This window comes from Sus scrofa, chromosome 15 (assembly GCF_000003025.6).
Source record: "Sus scrofa isolate TJ Tabasco breed Duroc chromosome 15, Sscrofa11.1, whole genome shotgun sequence".
NCBI classification, from domain to species: domain Eukaryota; kingdom Metazoa; phylum Chordata; class Mammalia; order Artiodactyla; family Suidae; genus Sus; species Sus scrofa.
In genome coordinates, this window is record NC_010457.5 from 81,061,249 (window position 1) to 81,088,913 (window position 27,665).

At 39.0% G+C, this 27,665-nt stretch overlaps 1 protein-coding gene across 3 annotated transcripts in view; it reads right to left on the reverse strand.

Annotated features, from left to right (window-relative positions):
• Window positions 1-15,325, reverse strand: part of ATF2 (activating transcription factor 2) — a 91,605-nt gene extending 76,280 nt beyond the window's left edge. For 2 of the 3 annotated variants that reach the window (XM_021075927.1, XM_021075926.1), the window contains exon 1: window positions 15,131-15,300. The gene's annotated coding sequence lies outside the window, so the exon portion shown is untranslated. Of the gene's footprint in view, window positions 1-15,130 lie in introns of all 3 variants that reach the window. The other variant, XM_021075925.1, reaches the window with a different exon arrangement.

Genomic DNA, 27,665 nt, shown 5'->3' on the forward strand with positions numbered 1-27,665 from the left:
GAAAGGTTGCACTTTACCTTGAATAAGGCTGGCCCAAACAGCTTTAATATGTTTAAAACTTTTGATGCAAACACCAAAGGCTATAAGGACTCTCATTTCAAAGCTAGCAAAAAATTCTGTTTTATATTCAGACTGTTTTTTTTTTTTTTTTTTTTTTTTTTGCTTTTTAGGACCACACCCACGGCATATGGAGGTTCCCAGGCTAGGGTTGAAATGGAGCTATAGCTGCTGGCCTACGCCACAGCAACGCAGGATTTGAGCCACCTCTGCGACCTACACCACAGCTCAGGGCAACACCGGATCCTTAACCCACTGGGCGAGGCCAGGGATTGAATCCACAACTTCATGGTTCCTAGTCAGATTCCTTTCCGCTGTGCCACAATGGGAACTCCATATTCAGACTGTTTCTTAAAGGAAGAGGGACCAGAACAGGATATTTAGCTATACAAATGTAAACTGAGGACTATAAATGGAGCAGCCATTCAAAAGACAAATGGCTCTTTGGAATAATGTAAAGGTTCACATCTTCCAGGTAGAGATACATTTCTGCAAATTGTTTCTTTCAGGGAAATATTCATTTTTAAGTATGGCTTCAGATTTCCTACTGAATGTTTGTGTTCTTAGTTCAGCAGTTGCTCACAAAAGACCAGGAACTTAAACCCTAGAAAAAATCATGATGGACTCCAGGTCTTCACTTCAAGCAAAAAGCAATAACACAAAGCTAGCCAGCTGTACCTGGCACATACACCTTATGTTCTACATACGCAATGTTATGCTAACCATCTAGACTTTGAAAGACATTAAAAAATAAGGGTTTATTTTTTGTTTGTAGCTTGAAGGACAGAGATGTAAGGAACCTCTCCTTTACCACTACTACCCTATCCTAGCTACTATATATGTGTTTCTTGTATTTGGATATAGTCAACTGGTGGTTAAGGAGGAGGATCTCTGCTGAAGAGGACCAAGACTGATAATGTCAAGTATTCTGGAAAGAGAAACTGTGCCAAGAAACAGGGCTCAAAAGGTAGACATTAGTATGAGAAAGGAATTAATTTTCTCTTGGACATGGACTAAATAGAGTCTACTAAAGGGCAATCCTGGGTAGTAGAAAGAAATTGGCTCCTGGCTTTATGACAGGAGAGGAGCTTGGCAGGTGGTGGTCAGACTTTCAAGGCAGCCATGTTCATATAGGTGTATATTATTACTGAAGGCACACCAAGACTTTCCAAGGAACCCCTGAGTGAGATGTTTTAAGAACATAAATTTCTGTATCTTCAACTTCCACATCTGCTTTCCTAAAAATAATCTGCATACCTTTCTTTCACATTTCAGAAGAAACCCCTACCTCTCAGCCATACCAAATCTTATTACAATGCATTGCCCTGTAAATGTAAAAATCTCCATGGAACAAAACAATACGTTAATTTAAATAAGAGTATCTTAAAGCCTCCATTAATAAAGGAACCATTAAAACTCAGGCTTCTGTCTTTCCTGTTTTATTAATACTGCTTTTAAAGCAAAGCATGGCTTTAAGAATGCGGTTTTACCCTGTGTTGAGGGATGTTCTGAATTCAGATATATTGCACAGTGTGATGACAGGAACAAAACCACTTTCGCCTAATGGCTGCCTCTTCTGTTCTCCAAAATACTGTCAAAAAATGCACTGTCCTGAGAGTGAGCTCCATGAGAACAAAGCAAAGAGAAAAATCAATAGGACACTTTATTTATTTATTTATTTTGTCTTTTCTAGGGCTGCACCCATGGCATGTGGAGGTTCCCAGGCTACAGGTCTAATAAGAGCTGTAGCTGCCGGCCTACACCACAGCCGAAGCAACGCGGGATCCGAGCCTCATCCGCAACCTACACCACAGCTCACGGCAACTCCGGAACCTTGACCCACTGAGTGAGGCCAGGGATCTAACCCGCAACCTCATGGTTCCTAGTCGGATTCGTTATCCACTGAGCCATGACGGGAACTCCTCAATAGGAAACTCTGAAATGTTCAATTTACATTTGTTGCAGAAAAGTGAGATAAGGTGTGATCGAAGTAGTTAAAACATTAAAACACACTGAATTCCAAAAAAATAGAGTAGCAAAAATTAAGTTCAAAAAGAAAAAGGGGAGTTCCCGTCGTGGCGCAGTGGTTAACGAATCCGACTAGGAACCATGAGGTTTCGGGTTCGGTTCCTGCCCTTGCTCAGTGGGTTAACGATCCGGCGTTGCCGTGAGCTGTGGTGTAGGTTGCAGACGCGGCTCGGATCCCGCGTTGCTGTGGCTCTGGTGTAGGCCGGTGGCTACAGCTCCGATTCAACCCCTAGCCTGGGAACCTCCATATGCCGCGGGAGCGGCCCAAGAAATAATAGCAACAACAACAACAACAACAAAAGACAAAAGACAAAAAAAAAAAAAAAAAAGAAAAAGGAACAACAAAAATGCTCAATTGTTAAAGGTGAATTAATTCAAGTTTATTTTTAAAAACAATGGTAGAAATAAACATATGGGACCTAATCAAGCTTTTGCATTAACAAAGGAAACTGTTAGAAAAAAAACAAGAGACAGCCTACATAATGGGAGAAAATGATTGTGGATGATGCAACCAATAAGGGCTTAATTTCTGAAATGTACAAACACCTCATACAGCTCAACAAAAGATGCAAATAACCCAATAGAAAAATGGGCATAAGACCTAAACAGACATTTCTCCAAAGAAGCATGGCCAGTAGGCACATGAAAAAATGCTCAACATCACTAATTATTAAGAAATACAAATCAAGGAGTTCCCATTGTGGCTTAGTGGTTAACAAATCTGACTGGGAACCATGAGGTTGCAGGTTCAATCCCTGGCCTCACTTGTTGGGTTAAGGATCCGGCGTTGCAGTGAGCTGTGGTGAAGGCTGCAGACATGGCTCGGATCCAGCGTTGCTGGGGTTCTGGTAAAGGTTGGCGTCTATAGCTCCGATTAGACCCCTAGCCTGGGAACCTCCATATGCCCCGGGTGAGGCCCTAGAAAAGGCAAAAAGACAAAAAAAAAAAAACAAAAAAAACAAAACCAAATCGAACCTATGAGGTACTACCTTGTCAGAATGGCCATCATTAATAAGTCTACAAATAACAAATGCTGAAGAGGGTGTGGAGAAAAGGGAACTCTCCTCATTTTTGGTGGGAATGTAAATTGGTACAACTGCTATAGAAAACAGTACCTCAGAAAACTAAATATAGAAATACCGTATGACCCAGCAATCACACTCCTGGGCATATACCCAGACAGAACTACAATTCAAAAAGAAACATGCAACCGAGTTCCTGTCATAGCGCAGTGGAAACAAATCCAACTAGGAACCATGAGGTTGCGGGTTCAGTCCCTGGCCTTGCTCAGTGGGTTAAGGATCTGGCGTTGCTGTGAGCTGTGGCATAGGTCACAGATTCGGCTTGGATCTGGCGTTGCTATGGCTGTGGTGTAGGCTGGCAGCTTTAGCTCTGATTTGACCCCCCAGCCTGGGAACCTCCATATGTGGAGGGTGCAGCCATAAAAAGCAAAAAAACAAAGAAACACACAATCGTATGTTCATATCAGCACTATTCAGGAAGCAACTTAAATGTCCAGATGAATATGGATTAAGAAGATACAGTATATATATACAATGGAATACTACTCAGCCATAAAATAGAAAAAATAATGCCATTTGCAGCAACCCAGATGCAGCTAGAGATTATTGTACTAAGTAAGACAAGAAAGAGAATGACATATTATATCACTTATATGTAAAATCTAAAATATGGTGCAAATGAACCTATATACAAAACAGACTCAAAGATGTAAAGAATACACTTGTGGCTGCCAAGGTGGATGGGGGAAGGAATGGGATGGACTGGGAGTTTGGGGTTAGTAGATCCTAACTATTACATTTAGAATGGAGTGAGACAAGACGAAGGAGTAGGACTTAAAAACAAAAACATGAAATTACAACAAACTGCTGAACAACTATCAACAAAATATACTGAAAACTACTAGAATGGATAAGTAATGAGTTCCAACTATATCCAGACCATGATGGAAGATAATATAAGAAATGGAATGTATATATATGTATGACTGTGTCATTTGCTGAACAGCAGAACATGAAATTACATGAAACATGAAACATGAAATTACAACAAACTGCTGAACAACTATCAACAAAATATACTGAAAACTACTAGAATGGATAAGTAATGAGTTCCAACTATATCCAGACCATGATGGAAGATAATATAAGAAATGGAATGTATATATATGTATGACTGTGTCATTTGCTGAACAGCAGAAGTTGATGAAACACTGTAAATCAACTATACTATAACAACAATATTTGGGGCTTAAAAAAACAAAACCAATTATAGCATCAAATCACTAATGATTATAGTTGACCCTTGAATAATGTGGGGGTTAGGGTGCCAATTCTTGCCACAGTTGAAAATCTCAGTATAACTTATAGGAAGACTTCTGTATCTGTAAATACTGTTTTTGCAGTTCTGCTTCCATGGATTCAATTAGTGGTAGATAGTATAATAGTGTCTTATTTACTTTTGAAAAAAATCCACATGTAAATGGACCCATGCAGTTCAAACTCTTTTTTCAAGGATCAATTGATATCAATATCTTGAAAAGTCAGAAAATATACTTTTTTTCAACTATTTGAATGTATGAAGGGGAGTTCCTGCTGTGGTGTAGCAGGTTAAGGATTCGGTATCGTCTCTGCAGTGGCATAGGTTCAATCTCTGGCCCAGTGCAATGGATTAAAGATCTGGCATTGCTACAGATGTAGCATAAATTGTGGCTCTGATTCAATCCCTGGCCTGAGAACTTCGATATGCCTTGGGTGTGACCCAAAAAGAAAAAAATTTATGAAGAAAAACTTTAGGAATCAACTTAGGAATGTGCAAGATGAAGTTCCTGCCGTGGCACAGTGGGTTAAGAATCTGACTGCAGGAGTTCCCGTCGTGGCGCAGTGGTTAACGAATCCGACTAGGAACCATGAGGTTGCGGGTTCGGTCCCTGCCCTTGCTCAGTGGGTTAACGATCCGGCGTTGCCGTGAGCTGTGGTGTAGGTTGCAGACGCGGCTCGGATCCCGCGTTGCTGTGGCTCTGGTGTAGGCCAGTGGCTACAGCTCCGTTTCAACCCCTAGCCTGGGAACCTCCATATGCCGCAGGAGCGGCCCAAGAAATAGCAACAACAACAACAACAAAAGACAAAAGACAAAAAAAAAAAAAAAAAAAAAAGAATCTGACTGCAGTGCAGGCCACTGCAGAGATGCAGGTTTGATCTCCTGTCCAACGCAGTGGGTAAAAGGATCTAGTGTTGCTACAGCTGTAGCTCAGGTTCATTCCCTGGCCCTGGAACTTCCATATGCCTAGGGGCAGCCATAAAATTAAAAAAAAAAAAAAAAAAAAAAAAAGATGTGCAAGAGTACATGGTCATCAAATTTCTTTTTAGTATATATGAATGTAGTAGGCAGAATGGCCCCCCAAAGATGTCCACATCCCAATCCCTGGAACCTATGAATAGGTTATATCACATAGCAAAATGGACTTTGCAGATGTAAAAATAAGATTATCCTGAATTATCTAGATGGCCCAGTTAAATCATGAGCCAGTAAAAGCAGAGAACTTACTGTCAGAGATATTTTGGCAGCAAAAGTCACAGAGATAAGCATGAGAGGAGCTTTACCCGCCATTACTGGAGGGAGCAGCACTAAAAGCATTTTGGCTTCTATGAGTGAAGACCAGCTCTAGACGACAGCAAGGAAAGAGGGACCTTGCCCTATAACTGCATTCAGTCAGCTATCTAACTGAAGTGGGAAGTGGGTTTCTTCCTCAGAGACTCAAAAAAAAAAAAAAAGTGCAGCTCTGTCAACACACTGAGTTCAACTTTGTAAGACCCTAGGCAGAGGGTCCAACTGAGCCAATCTGGACTTCAAACTATGAGATAAGTTTGGGTTGTTTTATGATGCAAAGTATGTGGTAATTTGTGATGCAGGAATAATAGCAAATTAATTAAAGTAAACGAAAATGCTAAGGTACTCAGAGGATAGGCTTGTGGCCCAAGGAATCTTTACCAATTCAGAGTTTTCTCTGTGCTCCAATTTCCTTCTTGTATCTTGGTCAAGGACCACAAAATGCTAAGAAATGATCCTAGAGCTCACACTGGGGACAACAACATGGTCATATAACAAACTTATAGCTAAGAAGTTGAAAGCTTGCAGCTATAAGCTAGTAAGACTTCATTCCCCTCTAAAAGTTAAAGTATCTTCTAAATCAGTATCTTCTAGTTTCTAAATTAGGGAAAACTTACATGGTATGATTACACTTACTATCCTCTTCAGTAAAGAAAAATATAATAAATGGGAGTTCCCATCGTGGCTCAGTGGAAACAAATGTGACTAGTATCCATGAGGATGCAGGTTCGATCCTTGGCCTCACTCAGTGGATTAAGGATCTGGCACTGCCGTGAGCTGTGGTTGTAGGTCACAGACACAGCTTGGATCTCACATTGCTGTGGCTGTGGTGTAAGCTGGCAGCTGTAGCTCCAATTAGACCCCGAGACTGGGAATGTCCATATGTTACAGATGCAGCCCTAAAAAGACAAAGAAAGTCTCAGGGTTGTCAAAAATAATAAATGAAAATACTACTGTATATGTAAAATACATTCAGTACAAGGCATGGCACTTGCACAATAACTATTCAGTTTATCACAAATTTTACTGTATTTTGACTTTAAATGTACATTTTCCTAATCATTAATCCTAATCTTACTACCTTTATTTTTTTTAACCTTTTATTATTCTTTCTACTGTACAGCATGGTGACCCAGTTACACATACATGTATAGATTCTTTTTTCTCACATTAAATGTTCCATCACAAGTGATTAGACAGAGTTCCCAGTGCTACAGAGCAAGATCCCACTGCCAAACTACCTTTATTTTTAAAGCCAGAAACTGAGAACTATGTAATTTTAGATAGATTTTAACATTAATCTTTAGGCCATGAATTTGATGTTATCCCATAAGTTTATGTGGTATACAATGTTTAGTTCATCAATTTAAGGAAGTGAAAAAAATATAAGCTCAGCTTTAATGAGAAAAGCAGCAGTTTTTAATTGTTCCCCACTTACAGCAGAAATGACAGATGTTCTTAGCACATATCACAACTTCCAAGAGTATACCAAAGTTTTGATGAAATTTCTCTAAGTTGATGGGGTACATGCAGAGCAGCACTGATTCTTCTCAGTACTGTACCATGAGTGCAACTGGCCCCAAACTCAGATCAAAAGTATTTGGTGGGAAGAAATTCCAGAAAGCTCCACAAAGCAAATCCTGTATTTGCCTCCTGCCTGGCAACTATTTACATAGCATTTACGTTGTATTAGGTATAAGTAATGCAAAGATGATTTAAAGAATGTGGGAGGAAGCAATTAGGTTATATGCCAGTATTACGCCATTTATATAAGGGACTTGAGCATCCTAGAACCAATTCCCTACAGATACTGAGGATGACTGTAAGTGGAAAGTGAAATCGGCCTAGTATCTCAAAGTATTCTTTAATAAAAATATCATTAGTTTAATTTTTAAGTCAAGCTTTTTTTATGGCAGTGCCCATGGCATGCACAAATTCCTGGGCCAAGGATCAAACCCATGCCACAGCAGTGACCTGAGCTACAGCAATGACAATTCCAGATCCTTAACCTGCTAAGCCACCAGGGAACTCCAAAAGCCTTTTTTTTTAAGCCACACCCACGGCATTCAAAAGTTCCCAGGCCAGGGATAGAACCTGAACCACAGCAATGACAATGCCAGATCTTTAACCTGCTAGGCCACCAGGGAACTCCTTTTATTCATTTTTAAAATTAAGTCTTGATTATTCTCAAATCTCTGATTCCCAGATGATCTAAGATAAGCAAGTTCTTGTTCCATAGTTTAAAATTACAACAGGATATTACAAATATATAAATTAAAAAGAACTTACAGAGTAATAGTTATGAATACGAACAGTGCTACTGCAAATTTTTACTAATAACATTATTTTATTTTTTTATTTTATATCTATTTTATTTTTTAATTTTTATTTCCCCAATACAGTTTTTTTTTTCCTACTGTACAGCATGGTGACCCAGTTACACATACATGTATACATTCTTTTTTCTCATATTATCATGCTGCATCCTAAGTGACTAGACATAGTCCCCAGGGCTACACAGCAGGATCTCACTGCAATAACATTATTTTAGATTTAGTAACCGTATCTGTTACATGAAATAACTCCAGAGCATTATATTTGCTCAAGGTAGATTTATAAAATGTACTTATCTACCATTGCTCTCTTACTGAAAATACATCTTATAAAAGTTTAAAAAAAAAGAAATAGAAACTGACAGCTCACCAAGAATTACAGTAATTCATAACAATCACCTATTAGGAGTACATCAACAATAATTTCTCAATATGAAGAAGGCACAAATAACACAGAGTATAGATTACGTACAATTCCCATTTTAACACTGGTAAGCTCATCTCCCCCTCCTGCAAAATATGTCAATATTCAAGTAAATGAAAGAGATATTACCTCAAAAGTAACCCTAGCATTCATACTTCAGCAATCATTAAAGCCTGTCTTACAAATGATGAAAGATATCAGTGACTCTCAACACTGTGACTGAGAAATGATGTTGTATTTATTAGTAAAGAAATTGGTAAAGAAATCAAAAGAACAAACATTGGAAGTGTGGTGTTTTGCCATGAGAACCAGGCTAGGCTTCTAGGAGAAAGGCTGAGGTTAACTAGACCAGTCAATTAACTGCTAGTTAACGAGCAGACATGTGGTTGACTAATATCACCAGTAACAACAAAAGGACTGCCTAGCCAACCCACAGCTGACTGTAGACATATGATTCAATCTAGCCAAGAACCAATAAACCAATATGTCATCCTGTAGTAGGGAAGAACAAACCTGACTCCATGTTGGATCCATTTCCTTTAATCACTAAAGTGATGTTGCCTATAAACTTTTTTTTTTTTTTTTTTGTCTTTTTAGGACTGCACCAGCAGCATATGGGAATTCCTAGGCTAGGGGCTAAATTGGAGCTGTAGCTGCCAGCCTACAACACAGCAATGTGGGATCCCAGCCGCGTCTGCGACCTACACCACATCTTACTACAATGCCAGATCCTTAACCCACCAAGCAAGGCCAGAGATCTTCGTGGATACTTGTCACGTTCATTAACCACTGAGCCATGATGGGAACTCTGCCTATAACTTTATATTATACATAATGGCCCATCTCTGGGAACCTTGCCTTCCGTGTAATGAACGTTAAGCTAAAATACTTTTGTTTAGCTCATAGGAAAACTCTTGACCATGCTCACCTGTGAATGGCTGCAGGAAGGAAGAAAAGAGTACCTCCCTTCTGGAGTCTGACCTGAACCAGGATTGTATTCCCTCTCCTTCTGGTAGAAAAGAAGGCTAAACTCTGAGGGAAGATGATTCTTTGGGACACAAATCCATGGTCTTCTCGGTATGCTGGCTTTCCAAATCAAGCTACTAATTCTTGCACACCCCCCACCCCAAAAGAGAAATGTGGTGTTTTAATTTAATCATCTCTTCCACTATGGAGAGGAAGAAATGAAAGGTCTCACCAAAGTGTTTGTAGTGGATTGGTGGAGCAGAAGAAAATAATTGGATTGTATGGAAGTCACAGTATCGCAGTTTTATCATCTCAAAATATGGATATGCTATACTGAATGAGTTTTTTATAGAAACAGTCTCACATGGGCAGAAGGGGTGTATATGGAACAAAAAATATAAGATATTCTCTCACATGGATTTATGAAAATTCTAAGGCAGTAAGTTCTGCCACAAATTATAAGTTCCCAGGGAAAACTCAACATTATTGCCAAAGCTACTAAATAGATGATTGCAGTACTGCCTTTAAGCCACATTGCAAGCATGCCTGTCAGGGTTGTGCTGGATTATTATTATTTTTGAATGAACTTTAACAATAATAATTACCATACCGTACACTGAGTACTCATTAAGTTCCTGACACTGTTTCAAGCACTGAATATAATTAATTATCTGAATGTTCAAAAAGCTATGAGTTAAGCATTATTTTTAAAGATAAGGAAACTGAAGCACAGAGAAGGTATATTATTTGCCCAGGGTGACAGAGATAATAAGTGGTAGACTCATGGCAACATGACAAATAACTATCCTAAAACACTGATTATATTCTTAAAACATGCCAGAAGATGACTGGCACAGTTAATTTGGCTATAACATTTTATTTGAAGGATTATATATATGAAATAAACGTCATTACAAATTTTAGTAATTCATAAATGTACAGTTCAAAACATAGCTCTTACGTTAAAACAAACATAAGACATCCAATGTGTAAACTATGTAAAACTGCATAAAATTTAAGGATTATTGTTACTAGGATATCAAAAGTTTCAGTAATCTTTAAGGGAAACAAAATGAAATGACAGAAAATATTAAATATACAATATCTGTCCCCCACATAGATCACTGGCAAACAAATAATTATGGATTGATATAGTCAACTAAATAAACGTCTAAATAATGCAGCTTACTCCCATTAATAATTCCTAGCTAAGTAATCCTACTTTTTTAATAAGAACAACTCCAAAATTGATAAAATTATGACAAGGTTAGTACATTAACATTATGATATACACCTGCTCAACTATTTGGGGAGAAAGACTCTGGCAAGTCTTTCTTTGACCTAGTAATTTCATTTGATCGGTGTCTTAAACAACTGGAAGTAAGAAAAAAGTATATGCACAGAGGTGCTTAATTTAATGTTAAAATAGGCAGAAACCAAAAAATTTCCTGTTGGGCATTACAATTGAGGAAACTTTAATAGCTGCTTGGTAAACTATCATGTAACCATTAACTATTACAATAATAATAATATTAGATAACATGGGAAAATGCTTATGCTATAAAAGTAAAATAAAAAAAACTATCTATGATATTATAATTCTGTAAAAACTATAATGTATATGCACAAATTAGAAGACAACAAAAATAATGAAAACACTTATCTGTTAGTAGGGAAAACTGGAACTGATTTCTGCTAACATTAACAAGTATTCAGTAAATAAAAGTAAACACACTCACTCAAAACAGTAGAATTAGAAAAAAAAACAAAGCTATAAAATTGGAATGATAAAGGTTGAGGTTCAGTTAGGCAAACTAAAGAACATTTAGGGAGCATATTTATAAATTTAAGGTCACATTACAGGTGAAGGTAACCATATAATACCAAAGTAACCAAAATACTTCTTGGTAATTTACCAACTGGCTTTTTTGCCAATTACAATCATTCCCACTCTGTCTTTCCCCTCTAATCTTGTTGAGAGTTTCTCCAGTAATAAGCTACTATTACTGTTGGGAGTGCTTTCTATTCCTTAATTATTAAGACCGAAAGAAAAAAATGGTGTAGAATCTCTATCTCTGTTAAGATACAGAATGCAGAGGTGGGTGATGAGGCCTAGGCCACCAAGAATTTATATCCCTTCTTGTTGCAAAAAAATGTTTTTAATTACTACCACTACCAAAATGCCAAGAAGAAGAAAAAGAAAGCGTCACTAAAAAAAATATATATATATAAATGGAGGAGTTCCCGTCATGGCTCAGTGGTTAACGAATCTGACTAGGAACCATGAGGTTGCAGGTTTGATCCTTGGCCTTGCTCAGTGGGTTAAAGATCTGTTATTTCTGGAGCCGTGGTGTAGGTTGAAAATGTGGCTTGGATCCCAAGTTGCTGAGGCTGTGGCGTAGGCCAGCGGCTACAGGTCCAATTAGACCCTTAGCCTAGGAACCTCCATATGCTGTGGGTGCGGCCCTAGAGAAGCCAAAAAAAAAAAAGCCGCCCAAAAAATACACATATATAAATGGATATACCAGTTACAAGGTTATTAAAAAGAATGAAAGTAGGATTTTTAATGAATATTTATGTTATTTTAAATGATATTTAGTTATAATAATACATGTAAAATAATTCCAATTATTGCTGACCTTAAAGATCCTTAAATTTCTTTGAAACTATAACTTACACTAACTTTTCAAACTTAAGAAACAGAACAAAAGAAACAAAATATTTTTTGTGGGATTTTCCCCTAGATATGAATAGGTGAATACTATCATTACTACCTCATCAGTAAAAGTTACAATAACACGCAGAATTTTAGATCAGTATTTAGCCTCAAGGAAAAGGTGGGAATATTTGATAAACACATAAATGTTCTAGATTAAACTACTGACTACAACAATACAAATTTATTTACAGTACATTTTAATTTACTGTGCCCACACCTCAGTGTACAGAAGTTCCCTGGGCCAGGGGTGGAATCTGAGCAGCAGCTGTGACCTACACCACAGCTTTGGCAATGCCACATCCTGAACCCACTGAACCACAGTGGGAATTCCATAGTACACTTTTAATTAAAGAACAGCATAACAAATACTTTATTAATTTAAAAAAAATAATTGTTATTCAGTGGAGATGAGAGTTTCTGGTGAAAATCTGGTTTAAAATAGGGAGACTTCAACTACTTTACCTTTTCTAAGGACATTAAACTAGGAATATCAAAGAAAAAGAGGTGCCAGCTTATAGGCTTATTTCATATTGGAAGGAAGAGCCTGAAGACAAAATGAATGGAAACAGCATGTATGGTGAGATTATTTACTGGATCTAACAATTTAATCTACCAGCAGAAGATATACAAATCATTAAATCCCAACTTTTCCAAAATACAAAAATTTAGGTAGAAAAACTTTATAGATGATTTCTTCAGAGTTAATGTTAATTACAGGGAGTAGAAGTTTGATGTAAAGCATATCTTTTTAAAATGATATTCATATAGGAGTTCCCGTCGTGGCACAGTGGTTTACGAATCCGACTAGGAACCATGAGGTTTCGGGTTCGGTTCCTGCCCTTGCTCAGTGGGTTAACGATCTGGCGTTGTTGTGAGCTGTGTGTGGTGTAGGTTGCAGATGTGGCTTGGATCCTGCGTTGCTGTGGCTCTGGCATAGGCCAGCGGCTTCAGCTCCGATTAGACCCCGAGCCTGGGAACCTCCATGTGCCGGGGGAGCGGTCCTAGCAAAGGCAAAAAGACAAAAAAAAAAAATGATATTCATATAGTCTCTAAATCCTGAATACCAATAAAAAGCACCACTTCAAATTATTTCTTAAAGAGCTGACAATCACTTCTGTTAATCTCAGTTTAAAAATATGAAACATATACTCTAAGTAAAAAAGTAAATGCAGGAATTTCTGGATTGCACATTTAATAAATATAGTGCCCCAAATACTAAATAAACATTCTAATAAGGTATTTCAAAAAACAAATTCCAGAAAATACAATCAAATCTACAGAAGGCATGTATCTTACAACACACAAAAGTCCCTGAAAGCCCCTTCCTTACTGACAACTAAAAACCAAACACCTGTGTTCTAAACTACCACTCTATTACACTTTAAATAACTAAAACTTAATGGCAGTAGCATTCTCTCAAAACAAGATTAAACATGTTTCTTAGGAAAGCAGCACACACTGCATTTGGAATATTCATACAAATTATTTTACAAAGATTAGAATTAAATTATTAATGACCTTAAAGATCCATGAACGTAATTGCTTCGTGATCTGAAGAAGGGCATCTCTATTTTTGAACATACTGTACAATGATGTTCCTGTAGTTTTGAAAACAGTGCTTACAGCGGATTCTTCAAGTCAGTGTAATAAATTTAAATTCAATTACAAAATATAATTGCTATTGTATTTGTCTTCCAGGGCACTTAACCCTGTAGGGATGACTTTTTAACAAGCTTCTCACCTTCATAGTTTTGGATATAGGCTTTAAGATTGTGCCTAGAAAGGTGATTACTGACAATGGTTATAGATTTCTTCACATAGGACAAAAAGTGTGCCCAAAGGAACCGGTTTTTCCTGATTTCAAACATATACATTAAATTTATTTACTGTTGCCGTCTCCAAAACTTAAAATTCCTAAGAATCTGTAACTTTTCACATAATAATTAAGGGATTAGTCACAGGCCTAAGGTTCCTCAGGAGTAATCCCTTTTACTCCACCATATTCACAGTACTTTTGCTCCTGTCCTGACCAGTTTTAAAACTTTTCATTAAGCAAAGACAATTTTATGCTACCTAAGGGAACAAAAATAGTTCCCAGCCCCTCCGCCTTCTCCCTCCTCCTAGCGTCAGTTCAACCAGCGAACACAGAAAACGCACACACACGCGCACACACACACACACACTCGGGCCCGGTCCCTAGGGCATCAATAAAAAGCACAGGTTATTCCCCTACAGAAGCTCTGCAGTCTACCCAGTAAGGTTAAAAAAAAAAAAAATGGGGGAAAATACCAGAATCAATCTGCACCCGCACCTCAGCCCCGCCCCATTGGGAAAATGCAGGGGGTGGCGAGAGTATGAAGGGGCAGAAAGGACAGAAAAGGCAGATACTTCCAGCTCCAGGTTCTTACACCATTTGTTCCACCAGCTTCCACCACAGCCAGAGACCCTGACCCTGTTTTCAGCCGCGCCTCATGATCCTGCCCCCCGCCACCACCATCACATACAGTCCCCAAACCACTGAGTGGGGAGCCCAGAGCCAGCCCTCTTCCTGTTCAATCTAAGGACTGAAGCGGGGGGTCTCCCTGCATCCTCGGCGAATCCGACGTGTGCCCCGGGACCTCTGAACTGACCAAAGAAGGGGAAGCTATATCAGGGGGAGGGGTCTAAGAGGAGCCGTTATTCTTTTCCTCTTCGTTAGGAAAGCGCGCGAGCAGGGAGGGGCCGGAACAACAAATGCCAGTTACCTAACGGTCCAGCCTGGCCGGTCCGGCTCGCGAAGCGGACGCCGCGCGGTCCGCTGAGGTGGCAGCACAGCCACAGCCGCCCCGCGGGCTAGGCACCGAGTCAGGAGCGCCCGAGGTGATGGGAAGCGGGGGGTGGGGACTATGGTGAGCGACGTCGCCATATTAGTGCCTTCTTTCTCCGTATCCCTACAGTCTGCAGTCCTGCAGCCCTCTCCCCATCACCACTCACCTTTCCAAGTCACTAGTTCATGCTTCTTTCAGTGGCTGAGAATACCCGAGCTCAGCGGTGTTTACCAACCACCCCAGGAGGAAAGGGCTGAACCACACTTTAAAGGCCACGGGCTCCCACAGGCTTCCGTCCTCTCTCGCGAGATCGGACTGACAACCCTTCTCTCCGCCCCACTCCCGGCATCCCTCCTTTCTTCTCATGCCCCTCCCCTCCACGCACACGCCCCTTCTTGCTTTCCTTCAGACCAAGCGCCTCCGGGTCAGGTGGTTCCGTGAGGCGTAGGAAAAGGGGCGGGACTGCAGGAGGGCCGGGGTGAAGGGGGCGGGAGCCAAAGACTACTCGACCGCTGGCTATTGGATAAAGAGCCAGATGGGCGGGAAGCAATTCTGGACGGGGCGGGACCAGTCGAAAGAGTGTTGTCTCGGTAACCCAGGAGCTGCAGAAGGGTGATTGGCAGCTGGCTGGAGGCGGGCGCGAGACTGGGGCGCTCAGCAGGTGGCTGCTTGAGGTGGCTAGAGGAGGTTGTTGATGTGCAGGGAGGAAAGGTGAACTCTGGAAAGGCTGCAAGTAGCGGGAGAGAAAGCAGAAGAAGTCATATCCGGGAGCCTGGTATTTCCGTTGCTGTCATTTCCCGACCCTCGGGAGGAAAAAGAGTAAAGCGTAGGGAGGCGTGCACCGAAACCCACCTTCGGGCTACCGTGAAGCCTGTGGGGAGGGGGCGGAGGCAGGGGCGGGGTTCGGTTAAATTGAAGTTTAGAAGAGGCGAAGTTTGCTGGAAATTACCCCCGAGCCCCCATACACGCCTAAGGCGCGAAAGCAAAATGTCAGTTCTGAAAATAAACGAAAAAGCCTTTACTATGAACGGCTTTTGTTCGAATTTACTAAGTTGTAGCTGAAACTGATTGCTCCGGCTCAAAGCGCCCAGCACCGGTGTATGATATTGGCATACAAATATATTCTAAGTAACTTACTAAAAGGAAATATTGTGGCCTTCTACCATGTCTCCATAACTTAAAACAATGGAAGGACTTGTTAATAAGAAAAAATCCTCCATGTTATGGTGTACCTTGTTTTATCAGTTTACTTACTATAGATAAAAATAGATCAATTTTAGTAGCGATAATTTCAAACCTTTAAAACCTCAAAACTCCGTATTAATATTTTAGAGAGGACCAAATGACACCAAATTAGAATATGGCTTAGAAATTGCACTCTTCCACAAATATTAATGCTACCGCTTAGTAGGTTGATGCAATGCCAAGGAAACAGCTGTCAGGCTCTGAAAGTACCTGTTTAAAAAGAAGGGGGGAAGAGCTCCCACCATGGCTCAGCGGTGAGGAGCCCAACTAGTATCCATGAGGACACGGTTCAGTCCCTGGCTTCGCTCAGTGGGTTAAGGATCCCTCCTTGCCATGAGCTGTGTCAGCCACTGATGTGGCTTGGATCCCGTGCAGCTGTGGATGTGGCGTAAGTCATCAGCTGCAGCTTCAATTCAACCAGTAGCCTGCGAATCTCCATATGCCATGGGTGAGGCCCTAAAAAGATAAAAAGCCGGGCGGGGGGGGGGAATCTTTTGATTAACATAAAAGACAAAAGGGACAATGTTTATTGCTCTGCAGTTGACACAGATACACTCCTAAAAACACAAATATTGATTGTTCAATAAATACACACTGGCACTGTTGAAAAGTATGATGGGGCTCCTACAAAAAGTTGCATTATTTTTTAAAAGTGTGTTTTTTTCAATGTTTTGTTTTCCATCTATTAAGTGATGATTTCTAGTCTATAACAAAATTATGAATTAAATTTACACATGAACATAAAATATAATCTCAGAGAGTTCCCTTGTGGCACAGTGGGTTAAGGCTGAGAAGTTTACGTATGAACATAAAATGCGATCTTAGGGAGTTCCCTTGTGGCACAGAGGGCTAAGAGATCCTTGTCAGTGCAGCACCTTGGGTAGGCACAGGTTCATCCCTGGAGTGGGAACTTCCACATGCCACAAGTGCAGAAAAAAAAAAAAACAAAAAAACCCCCAAAACCTCAAACATTATCTCCAAACTCAAGTGAAACTGAAATTGTTGGAAGATTGTGGGGCATAGTATTCGAGAGTTAATGAACCTGCAGTTCAATAATGATATCTGGCATAAGAGTGAAATTGTAATGGCACTGGACTTTTTATCAGGTCTGGCCTGTATACATGTGTGAGCCAATTTACCCCTTCTTTTAAAACTAATTTCAGGGAGTTCCTGTCATGGCTTGGTGGTAACAAACCTGACTAGTATCCATGAGGACACAGGTTCGATCCCTGGCCTCGCTCAGTGGGTTAAGGATCCGGCATTGCCGTGAGCTGTGGTGTAGGTCACAGACACTTCTTGGATCATGCATTGCTGTGGCTGAGATGTAGGCCAGCAGCTACAGCTCCCAATTCTACTTCTTGCCTAGGAACTTCCATATGCCACAGGTGAGGTTCCTAAAAAGCCAAAAAAAACCAAAAAAACAAAAAACAAAAACCTGAAAGGGACCAAATTATTAACACTGTTTGTCTCAAATTAAAATGAAAGTACTGTCCCTATATAATGTTAGTAATACTGTGTAGTGTTAGTGTAATGTAGCACTGATTATTAAAACCACAGCAGCTCAGGTTACTGATGATGAACATGGTGATGGACAAAATGTGCAATTGACAGATCATAAATTATTACATCTAGAACACACTCACTCACACACACATTCACCATCCCCCAAAATGCCTAGTGTGAGCAAATGAATTATAAATGTTATGGCATTCAAATTAGATAGATTAAAAAAATTATTTTCCATTCACTTATGTTTTTCTTCAGTTTTGATTCAATTTAAATTTCCCCTCATCCTTACTTCCCCAGTTTGTTGCCATTAGATAATTATTTACATGTTATTTTAAAGAAAATCTTTTAGGCGTCTTTCTAGACAAGAGAAGAATCATTTAATAATACAAATAGTACTCTGATCTGTTCTGAGAACAGTTTTGCTAATTTTCTAAAGAGAAAGTAATATCGAGAGAAAGTATAAAGGCGGTCAGGTGGAAAAAATAGGTGAAGCAAATGCAAACCTTTTAAATATGCATGTGGGCAGCCTGGCATAGCAAAGTGGCTAACTTTAATCTACATTTATCTAGTTCTACAACAGTTCTTCACTATAGCTTTTCTACAAATGGAGAAAACATTCAGTGTAGACAAAAATGAACACAGTTAATATTTTCAGTTCAGATCCCATGAACTTGTAAGCTCACTATTTATGTATATCTTCATGCTTTGCATTTCCATTTTTCTCAATTTTTCATTCAATATCTACAGCAACCCTAAAATTCTCTAGAATCTTCTCTTTACAAATGCAGAAAACTTTTTTTTTTTTTTTTTTTGTCTCTTTGCCTTTCTAGGGCCACTCCCGTGGCATATGGAGCTTCCCAGGCTAGGGGTCCAATTGGTGCTGGTCCACTGGCCTACACCAGAGCCACAGCAACTTGGGATCTGAGCCGCATCTGCAACCTACACCACAGCTCACAGCAATGCCAGATCCTTAACCCACTGAGCAACGCCAGGGATCAAACCTGCAACCTCATGGTTCCTAGTCGGATTCATTAACCACTGCACCATGACGGGAACTCCCAGAAAACTTCTTCTTGACTGCTTCTTTGTCTTACTGTTCCACATATGTTATCTACCCAACTTCTAGGAATATTAGAGTCTAGTTAACTGCTTTTAAGAACCCAGCATGACTTTTGAATAAAATTGGTATTCTTTAGATACAAGGAGAGGCTATTTGAAGAAAATTCACTTCTGTCAAAAAAAAAAAAAGAAAAAAAAGTGTCCATTACTAAATACTACAAGAAACAACAGTGGCTTCTAAACACCCTCAAAACCTTCCAAACTCCACAGAATGTAATATTTACATTGTTTATTTACATTGTCTAAACACCTTGTTTAGAAGTGTGGTTGTTAATCAATGAGTCTGTTATTGCTTATAAGAATTCTACTAGGAGTTCCTGTCAAGACTCAGTGGTTGGCAAACCCGACCAGCATCCATGAGGACTTGGGTTCGATCCCTGGCCTTGCTCAGTGGGCTAAGCATCCCACATGGCTGTGGCTGTTGTGTAGGCCGGTGGCTGCAGCTCAGATTTGACCCCTAGCCTGGGAACATCCATATGCCACTGGTGTGGCTCTAAAAGACAAAAAGACAAAAAAAAAAAAAAAAAAAAAAAAAAAAAAGAACTAGTAAAACCCTGCTAAGTATCTGTATAGAAAAAGTGAAAAGGCAAGGTTTAATTTATAAGACATAGTTTCTACTTGTTGGTAGCTAAACAAAACATGGCATACTCCCTTATGTTTGCCTTGGATTTGGGGAAAGAGTCTCTGAGTACAGTGGGATTAGATAGGATTTTGCCAGTGGGATTAGGAAGGGTGTGTGATGTACATGTGATGTGAAAGGGCTGAGGGAAGCAGGATGTAATTATCCACCTACCTGATATCTGAGAGGTGAGATGAGGAGAGCATGGCCCTCGACATCTCAGTTGACTTTTTGGGTAGCTTCCATCTAATGGCAAGTCTTCTTTTCCTCCCTCTGATAGCCAGGTTTTCTTTCACATTGATGAAATGACCTATAATAGTTACCTCTCAGTACCTGTCCTCAGCATGGAAATTAACATTCTGAACATTTCAAGTGCAAGGAAGCCCACTGTCCACTTCCCACCCCTAATCTCTGGTTTCTCAAAATAATTTATAATTGTGTGCAGCACTGTGGGGAAAATTAGAGGGCTGTTATGTATTTACCTTCAAATCATTACAGTTAGCTTATGCCAGCTTCAGTGAGACCAGCCCAAAGAGAGGTCTCGTTTTCATCCTTCATCTCAATGGCTTCTCTTATCTCTCTCATCCCACTGCCTAGAAAGAGGGCTTGTCGTCATTACAATCTGCTTTCCAAACACTCTGAAGTTACTAGTAAACGTAGATAGAACCACTTCCACAGTAAATGCTTTTGTCTGTCATTCTTATCTAGCCTTCATGATTCCCGTAACTAGTCCATCTGTCAAACTAAGGCCCCAGTAATAACAAATTCCTTATATGCTGGAAACCAGGGAAGGTCCCTTTAACTAACACCTTGCTCTTCCCAATTACCTTTTTACCTTGAACACAGCCTCTTAGGTTAACTGTCAACCGAATGCTCTGTCTCTATAGTTTACTATTCATAAAGTATCAATAATTATTGAGCATGAACATGCCAGGCACTGTTCCTGGCCCTGAGACTACAATGATAAGGGGACAAGGTCTTCTAAAGACAGTCTCACAGTGGGAGGAGGGGCAGCACAAACATACATAAATAGTAGGATAATTTAAATAATGGTAAATGCTATGGAGAAAATAGAGCAGAAATGTGGTAACATGCAATATTATATGCTTACTCCTTTTATACAACTTTAGAAGACTGAGAGCTACCTGTCTCTAAAGAAATAGACAATGCTTTGAGCTGTCCTTTAGATTCAAATCTTGAGGAAATAATACTGAGCTGTCCAGCATCAGACTCAGCCAACATATGCAGCTGTTTGAGGAAGCAAACCCTGGGACTCTCTCCGTAAGGGGAGCAGATCCTGGAATCTCCAGGGTTGGGAAGTGCTGACTAAACACTTTTTGTTAAAAAGCAGCTACTGCCAACAACTATGAGTCCTCTTAGGAATCTCTGCCAAGATCAGTTGTAGGATGCTAGCTCATGCTAATAGGTGGAACAGTCAGAAGCTCTGTTGATCTTAGGTCATTTCCTCTCTTCAATATTTAAGCTCCCTTGAGTAAGAAGTTCTAAGTTACTAAACATCTAAGAGATAGATTACTTACATCATTGCGGAGAAAGAAGTACAGATTCTTGCCAGGAACCTGTGCCAATTTTTAGAGATTATAAACAGATTCATAGCTGAAAGGATGTGACCTCGGGAGACAGGTTACCCTCAATTTACAAAACTGACATTTCTATAGATTTGGAAGTGAAATGCATATTGGAGCCTGTCTTCTTACTGACACATTAGACCAGTGATTCTTAAACTTTTTGACTTTGGGGCCCTGCACCTCACAACATGTAAATACAAATAAAATTTTTTGAAAAATAATTATACTTTCCAAAAAAATAGAAGAATTACATTGTTTTCATTTTTGTAAATCATTATATCATGCTTAAAGATAGCTGCATTCTTGTATCTCCTTCTGCATTTGATCTGTTGCAGTATGTTTTGGTTGAAATACATGATGAAAATCAAGCCTCATCCAGCTATGAAAATGGAAAAGGGAGGGCCTCATGGACTTCCTGAAAGGCTCTCGAGATTTCTCACTTTAAGAATTACTAGATTGGAGTTCCCATTGTGGCTCAATGGGTTAAGAGCCTGACTAGTATCCACAAGGATGTGGGTTTGATCCCTGGCCTTGTTCAGTGGGTTAAGGAGCTGACGTTGCCGTGACTGCCGTAGGTCGCAGATCCCAAATTGCTGTAGGCCTGCAGCTATAGCTCAGATTTGACCCCTAGCCTGGGAACTTCCATATGCTGCAGTGCGGCCCTAAAAAGCAAAAGAAAAAATGAATCGCTGGATTAGCAGAACCTTCCAATAGGGAGGAGAAAGCAAGTCTCCCAGTGAATGAGTTGACAGATTTTTGAAAGATTAAGAGTCTGAGTCATGGCATGCTAGGAATCAGTATTCTTTTGGTAGTGCTCCTTTGGGAAGCACTGTAAACTTTGACTTTAATGTATATACAGATCATCTGGGTTCCTTGTTAAAATTCAGATTCTCATTCAGAAGATCTGGTGTGAGGCTCCAGAACCTACAGTTCTAATAAGCTCCCAGGTGATGACAAAGGTGCTGATCCATGGACATGGAGCTTTGAGTAGCAATGCTCTAGTAAATTATGTTATGCACATTGCCGGAAAACCTACAGAAGAATGCAGGGGTGTATGTGTGAAGGATGGGATATGGATGGATGGAAGGAAGAGAGAAGTGTAAAGAAACTCACGCCATCTACTTGTTAAACTATTAGAAAGATGCTCTTGTTTCTTACAAATCCCATATACTATGACACAGTTTAACTATGACTTATTAACTACATCAAAGCAAGCTAAGGTATAAAATTGCTATTGGCAGGGACAGAATCCAACCACTATGTTTGCTGAGTCAGAGAAGGATGGTATCTGATCTGAAAAAAATTTTTTTTCCTTTGCCCCTAATAATGTAAAGAATTCTGCAAGTAATTGATAAGCTATGTGTTTGGGTCTTAGGTTCACAGTATTATCAGGAGTAATGCCATGAAATTACAAAATGTATGTTCAGCGTGTAGAGAATTCAACAACCCATTTATAATTACATGTGTAGAAATCAAATATTTTAAAAGGCTTTGCAGAGGATAGTACTGCAACAATATGAACTTTCCTTACTTAACATGCAAACCAAACCATATTGGCTAAAATTATCAAGTAGAATTTAGCACTTATAGCAGAAACATGAGTATAGTTGATTTAGTTCTCAAATGTCACCACCCATTTCTCTACAAATCCCTTCTGAAACTTAACTTCAGTGACATTAACTTCAACCCTTTAGCCATTCAAAAACTTGACCACAAAATTTGATTAATTTCTTAAGCCTACCTTACTTCTAAGATCTTGAACTCTGAAATTTTAAAAGGTTTTTTTTTTTTTTTTATTTTTTGGCACTTACTGAATGAAATGGATCTTCAGCCTTATTGCAATTTCTGAGCCTTTGATCCCTCATCCCTCCCTTTAAAAAAATTAATAAAATACACATAAAATTTACAATCTTAACCATTTTAAGAGTACATTTCAGTGATATTAAATACATTTATGGGAGTTCCTGTTGTGGTGCAGTGGAAAAGAATCTTGACTAGTATCCATGAGGATGCAGGTTCTAACTATGGCCTCGCTCAATGGATTGGGGATCTGGCATTGCCTTGAGCTGTGGTGTAGTTTGCAGATGTGGCTCAGATCCCGCATTGCTGTGGCTGTGGTATAGGCTGGCAGCTGTAGGTTCGATTCGACCCCTAGCCTGGGAAACTCCATGTGCCCCTGGTGCAGCCCTAAAAAGCAAAAAATAAAATAAAATTTCATAACGTTGGTACCATCACCACTGTCCATCTCTGTAACTCTTTTCATCTTATAAAACTGAAACTCTATACCTATTAACCTATAGCTGCCTCCTCTCATTTCCCCTACCAATCTACTTTTTGTCTTTATGATTTTGACTACTCTAAGTACCTCATATAAGTAGAATCATACAGTGTTGTCTTTTTATGATAGGCTTATTTCACTTGGCATAATGTCTTCAGGATTCATCCATATTGTAGCATGGATCAGAATTTCATTCTCTTTTAAGGCTGAAAAATATTCCATTGTATGTACATACCACACTTTGCTTATCCATTCATCCACTGATGGAACACTTGGGTTGCTATTTTAGCTATTGTGAACAATGCTATGAATACGTAAATACAAGTATCTCTTTAAGACCTTGCTTTCAGTTTTTTTGAGTATATACTCAGAAGTGTAGCTGCTGGGTCATATGGTAATTCTATTTTTAATTTTTTAAGGGACCACTATACTGTTTTCTACAGCAACCATACTATTGTACATTCCTACCTACAGTGCTCAAAGGTTCCATTTTCTCCATGTCCATGCCAACACTTGTTATTTTCTGTTTATCTTTAATAGTAGCTATTCTAGTGGGTTTTGATTTGCATTTCCCTAATGATTAATGATATTTAGCACCTTTTCATTTGTTTGTTGGCCATTCAAATATTTTCTTTGGTGAAATGTCCATTCAAGTCCATTAATCATTTTTAAATTGGGGTGTTTTTTGTTGCTACTGAGTTTTAGGAATACTCTATATACATGGATATTAATCCCTTATCAGATATGATTTACAAATATTTTCTCCCATTCTGTGGATTACCTTTTTACTCTTGTTGATAGTTTTTTATAGCACAAATTTAAAATTTCATGATGTCAAGTTTGTCTCTTTTGTTGCCTCAGCCTTTGGTGTCGTATCTAAGAAATCATTGCCAAAACCAATATCTGGCAAACTTTGCCTTTTTTCTTCCAAGAGTTTTATAGCTTTAAATCTTACAAGTAAGTATTTAATCCAACTTGAGTTAATTTTTATGTAGTGTTAGATGAGGGTCCAACTTTTTCCTTTTGCACGTGGGTGTCCAGTTTTCCCAGCATCATTTGTTGAAAGGACTGTCCTTCCTCCACTGAATGGTCTTAGCACTTCTGTCAGAATTATTTGGCTCTCTCACACACACACACACACACACACACGCACAAGCACACAAAATGGAATATTACTGAGCCATACAAAAGAATGAATACTGCCATTTGCAGCAAGGTGGATGAACCTAGAGAACATGATACTTAGTGAATTAAGTCAGAGTAAAACAAATACTATATTACTTATAATGTGGAATCTAAAAAATAATACAAATGAACCACATACAAAACAGAAACAGACTCACAGACATAGAAAACAAACATACAGTTACCAAAGGGAAGAGGTAGGAAAGGAAGGACAAATTAATAAGAGTATGGGATTAAGATACAAACTATGTACATAAAACAGATAAGCAACAAGGATTTACTGTATAGCACAAAGAATTATATTCAGTACCCTATAATGGAATATAATCTGAAAATATCTGAATCATTTTGCTGTACACCGAAACTAAAACAGTGCTGTAAATCAACTATACCGAAAAAAGGGAGAGAATATTCTTCGGCAAACTATATACACAAGGACTTATTTCTGGGCTCTCTATTCTAACTCTCTTGGCCTGTTATGTCCAGCTTTATGTAGCTTTTGTAAGTTTTGAAATCAGTAAGTTCATACATGTTTTTCCTTGCCTTTCTCCACATCCTTCTTTAGTTCTCTGATCATCTTTAAGACAGTTGTTTAAGTCATTTTATAGCAAATCTGCCATCAGGTCTTTTTCGGGGACAGATTCTATTGATTTTTTTTCCCTTTGAGCCATGCTTTCCTGTTTCTTTGAATAGTCTGTGATCTTTTTGTTGTTGAAAACTGGACATTTGAATCTAATAATGTCGAATCTCTGGAAATCATTTTCCTCCTTCCCATTTGCTCCTTTTTGTTATTGTTTCTTTGATTGTTGTAGGCTGTCTCTATGCTAAGGATCACCCCGATGTGTAAACCTAAGGTCTCAGGTCTTTTCTGAGTATATGCATTTTCCTTGGCCTAAGTGGTCACTGTCCTTACTGCTGCTTTGCACTTCTTGTATTTACATGTACTCCACATCATACACCATACCTTTCACCTTTTCAAGCCTACAAATCTCTATTTAAGAGTATGCTTAAATGTATTAAAATTCTCTAACATAATAACTTCCCCCAAACCAGCGTTTTCCTTGCCATCCGTAAGATAATCATATGAAAAATCAAAGCATGGGCTTTGGAGGTGAAGACGACTTGAATTACTGACTTTGGCACTAATTGGCTGTGATTTGGAGAAGTGTTTAACTCCTCTGAGCCTATTTTACTCTGCATCTTGGAAACTAATTACAATTTTGCAGAGGTGTCATGAGTGTTAAATGACTTAGTACATAAAGTTCCTAGGACAGGAAGCAGCACTTATTCAATGCACATATTCTCTCTTCCTCCAGCTGGTTCCCATCAAATCCTACTGATTTAAAAATACTCATTCCCACCATCCTAGATTAGGCCCTCATTGCCTCTCAACAAAGCTACTGTAGGAACCACTGATGATCACTAGCTCTAGTCCATCCTATACACTGTTCTCGTATTACCCTCTCTTAAGCACAGCTCTAGACTTTCAATGGCTGGCTGTCATCAGATGAATAAAACCCACTTCCACATCTGCCAGGTTACATAATTTGGCTCTAGTTTACCTCTGCAGCCTTATCTTATGCTATTTCCCTCCCATAACCAGGCAGCTGTGTTTCTCACGAACCTTTCCTTGAGCTATTCACTGGCCAAGATACCCTCTTATGCTGGCCTTTCTTCATTCTACCAGTTCAAGGTTTATATTAATTCATAGGAAAATAACACTTCTTTGCGTGATTCTGTCACTAGTAAACTCTTTCTACTCCCTCTGAGCATCTTAGCATTTCCTACTCTTCTGGAACCCACTATTCTACTTTTTGAGTTCTAGTTACTTCCATACATGTCCAGTGTTTGTGTCTAGATGACAAGTTTCTTTTTAGTTCAAACATACACTTCATACTCAAATCTGTATTTTGAGTTAATCCCAAGGAATCCCCATACCCTAAGCAGTCACTTCCCAAAGATTTTGAAAATACCACATTCCTGCAATGAGGATGGTTAACAACATGTTACCAACTAAAAAGTATGCCTTTAAAAACATTCCAGTATGTTTAAGAACTCTTGTGTGCTTCCATCTGTTGGAGTTTTTAAACAGGGCAAACTCTTATCACCATTGAAAATTCGTTTGGCCTTTGATGCAAAAACAACATACTGGCCTCTTTCAGATATTAAGTTAGTGCAAAACAAATACCATGCATATTTGCTTGTAAGGCTGGTAGTATTTGCTGCCAAAATGATGTATGCTAAACATTTTGGCTATCAAAGTAGATGTATTCCAGTGATATACTTTCAATGTCAAAAACTTGGTACTGGAAATAAAAATATTAGGCAGAAAGATATATTCTAGGACATTGATCCTTTGATACAATTACATCCCTTTCCTTTCTAGGTAAAACCACCTGTGGTTGTACTTCTAAGTTATACCAATTTTCTAAAAAACATTTTGCTCAGTAACCTGGAAGCACAGCACTAATATTTCCTTCTCATTCTCAGGGGGTTTCCTCAGCCAAGCGCATGTCTTTTAATAAACTTCTAGAATCAATGTTCCAGGCCTTTTTAACTACCAAACTATCACTAAATCAGTTTTTTAAATTGATCTGATTTAAATTGATCTTATTTAAAATGAACTTGTAACAGAGACTGGTTAATCTAAGTATTTCCCTAGGATTTAAAAAATTTGGTATGATTTTATACTATGGACTTTGTGTTAATAGTATTTTAATTATAGCAAATATATTTTCCTTTTTAACTATTTAAAAATGTGTAATTCAGTGGCATTTACATGTTTATAATGTTGTCCAATTATCACCAGAACACTTACTACCCCAAAAGGAATCCACATACCTATTAAGCAGCCACTTCCCAATCTCTTCTCTCACTAGCTTTTAGGAACCACCAATTTGCTTTGTCTTCATGGATTTGCCTATTGTGAATACTTCATATAAATAGAACCATACAATATGTAGCCTTTTGTGTCTGGCTTCTTTCACTTAGCATGTTTTTTTGTTTTGTTTTGTTTCGTTTTTTGTCTTTTCTTGGGCCGCTCCCGCGGCATATGGAGGTTCCTGGGCTAGGGGTCGAATCAGAGCTGTAGCTGCCAGCCTATGCCAGAGCCACAGCAACGCAGGATCCGAGCCGCGTCTGCGACCTACACCATAGCTCA